Below are 3,168 nucleotides of genomic sequence, written 5' to 3'. Positions count from 1 at the left end.
AAAAAAAAAAAAAAAAAGACCATGGGGTTTTCCAATTATCCAAGATTCTCACAGCCCATCTATAGCTACATGAAGTAGAATGAATAAAAGGCAAATAAGGCCACTCGTGGTTTGGCTGTGTCCCCACCCAAATCTCATCTTGAGTTGTAACTCCCACAATTCCCATGTGTCATGGGAGGAACCTGGTAGGAGGTAATTGAATCATAGGGGCAGGTCTTTCCTGTGCTGTTCTCATGATAGTGAATTAGTCTCACGAGATCTGATGGTTTTAAGTTTCCTGGTTGGGTGCGGTGGCTCATGCCTGTAATCCCAGCACTTTGGGAGGCCGAAAGAGGGGTATCACGAAATCAGGAGTTCAAGACCAGCCTGGCTAACATGGTGAAACCCCATCTCTACTAAAAATACAAAAATTAGGCCAGGCACAGTGGCTCCCACCTGTAATCCCAGCACTTTGGGAGGTCGAGGCAGGGGGATCACCAAATCAGGAGTTCGAGACCAGCCTGGCCAACGTGGTGAAACCCTGTCTCCACTAAAATACAAAAATTAGTCGAGCATGGTGGTGGACGCCTGTAATCCCAGCTATTTGGGAGGCCGAGGCAGGGGGATCACCAAATCAGGAGTTCGAGACCAGCCTGGCCAACGTGGTGAAACCCTGTCTCCACTAAAATACAAAAATTAGTCGAGCATGGTGGTGGGCACCTGTAATCCCAGCTACTTGGGAGGCTGAGGCAGGAGAATTTCTTGAACCCGGAAGGCAGAGGTTGCAATGAGCCGAGATCACGCCACTGCACTCTAGCCTGGGCAACAGAGTGAGAATCTGTTTCAAAAAAACAAACTAAATGTACAAAGCTAGGGCATTGAGAACCACGAGAATACAGGGCAAAATTGATGTTAACCTGTCATATAATAATTTAATTACATCCCATAAATATCTACAATTTTTTATTGTTTATTTTTTGAGACAAGGTCTCACTCTGTTGCCCAGGCTAGAGTGCAGTGGTGCAATCACAGCTCACTGCAACTTCAACCTCCCCAGGTTCAGATGATCCTCCCACCTCTGCCTCCTGAGCAGCTGGGACTACAGGTGTGCACCACCACACCCATCTAATATTTGCATTTTTCATAGAAATGGGGTTTTGCCATGTTGCCAAGACTGGTCTTGAACTCCTGAGCTCAATGATCCCCCCACCTCGGCCTCCCAAAGTGCTGGGATTACAGGCATGAGCCACCCCGCCCAGCCAATATTTGTAATTATTACATGTCCACTAAAATAAAAGAAAAAGTAATTGAATTACAAACCCAGTTGACATAAATTTATGTAGTAGGGAATTTCCTGTTGTTTCCGTACAAATTTATCTTTGTCTATTTGAGAGATCAATTTCTCTTTTCAGTATTGAGTAGTGAATAGAATCAAAATCTGTAGGTAAAGAAGCTACTCAGACAGTTTCAAAACGGAATTTGATGACATATTTGTACCCAATCGGAGTGGCCCCCAGCAACATGGGTTTTAAGTTCTCAAAGGCCTATAGATAGCTCCCTTTCCTTTTCACGGCTTTGGGAGCTTGGGCTAGCCTGTAACGTCTAAATGTCTGTGCAGTGTGGGCCCGTGAAGCTGGCAGGGTGGGCAGTAGAAATGCCCACCAGCGGGAGCCAGCTGACCTCCTGCGGGTCACAATAGCAGCCAGGTGTCTCCATGGTGACGTCTCTGAGCCAGGAGGTCAGAACTGTGGGACTGATGACATCCCACAACTGGAGCAGCCATAGTGCCGGGAACAGCTCTGACCGCGGTAAGTCATCCCAAAACCTCACATCCAGATGAAACCATTTAAGAATTTCCTCTGCACCAAGGAACAAATTAGCATGGTACTGGAGGGAAAGGCTTTCCCTGTGAGATCCAGGAGGTCCCTTTAGTTCATCTCCTGGAGTCACCACAGTCATACCCAAGAGGAAGGAAAGGTCAGAGACAATGATTTGGAGAACATTCTACACAAAAACCAAGTATGAAACAATGACGGTTTTATGACGGCTCATTGTTCTTTGGTTCATGCCTTACATGAGCTGGGGACTCACTCCAAAACCTTAAGGAGGCATCACTTGGTTAGAGTTGCCCAAAAGAATGTTGGTTATTATCCTAAAGGTCTGTGTGACCATCCTGAAACAGTCAGAAATGAGTTTTTATTTCACTTAGGTGGTTCCGGGGAGAAGCCTTTCCGGGACCCATGTGTAGGCCCAGCTGTTTTCCCTGATCGGGATCCTTGTGGTACTCAAGTGAGTCTAGAATTATCAGATTTTATTCTGTCTCTGTTCACTGTGAACTCTATTCTTTATTTCCTTTAAAACAAAAAAGTTCCTATTTTCTCCTATAATTACGACATTTGTTTCTTGATCATTTTACCTTCTATTCACCAATTAATTGAAATCCAACCCATCAGGATTATCTACCCTGCTTTCCTACGGAGGAAAAAAAAGTGCTTACAAGCAGTCTGGTTTTTACTGCCTTTAATTTCTCAAATCTCAAGATGTTCTGTTTAAAATCTTCAGAGTCCCTATTTTGTCTTCTGTACATTATGGTTGTACTCCCTCAGAGGCTGAGTATATTTTATCTTAGTTTTCAGAGATCACTAAAGTCAAGTAAACAAAGGAAAATAGAATTCATTTTCATTATGGGAAAACAAAATCAATCCCTAAGTAGTCCAAAGACTACTTACTTAAGGAACCACCTGCTTAACTTCTCCTAGAACTTAATCCTCTAACTAGGGGTAAAAACGGCTCAATGTCATCTTATAAAGTATTAGATACCAGGGACTTGTCAAGTGGGAACGCCTTTATTATAGAATGTTCAGTTTAGACCTTCCTAAACAGCTTTGCTTTCCTCTGTCATTTGTCTGTGATGGAACCTCAAAGACACTAACTAGTATGTGAGACAGATTTGTACTGGAGCATTCTGTTAGTTTTCCAGTAGAGTGAAAATTCTGGAATGCAGTTATAAACCTCCAAATGAAAAATACCAGCCATGCACAGTGGCTCACACCTATAATCCCAGCACTTTGGGAGGCTGAGGTGGGAGGATCACTTGAGCCTAGGAGTTTGAGGTCAGCCTAGGCAACATAGTGAGACAAAATATAGAAAAAATTAGCCAGTCATGGTGGAATGCATCTGTAGTCCCAG

General features: G+C 43.8%; 1 protein-coding gene across 1 annotated transcript in view; it reads left to right on the top strand.

Annotated features, from left to right (window-relative positions):
* The first annotated feature begins 1,741 nt into the window (after positions 1-1,741).
* IPO5 (importin 5) overlaps positions 1,742-3,168 on the top strand; it is an 83,719-nt gene continuing 82,292 nt past the window's right edge. The window contains exons 1-2 of the mRNA XM_011969152.1: positions 1,742-1,787; positions 2,189-2,268. The gene's annotated coding sequence lies outside the window, so the exon portion shown is untranslated. The remainder of the gene's footprint in view (positions 1,788-2,188; positions 2,269-3,168) is intronic.

Source organism: Mandrillus leucophaeus, unplaced genomic scaffold, assembly GCF_000951045.1.
Source record: "Mandrillus leucophaeus isolate KB7577 unplaced genomic scaffold, Mleu.le_1.0 Scaffold879, whole genome shotgun sequence".
In the NCBI taxonomy this organism is placed as follows: domain Eukaryota; kingdom Metazoa; phylum Chordata; class Mammalia; order Primates; family Cercopithecidae; genus Mandrillus; species Mandrillus leucophaeus.
This window is presented reverse-complemented; position numbering and strand designations above follow the sequence as displayed.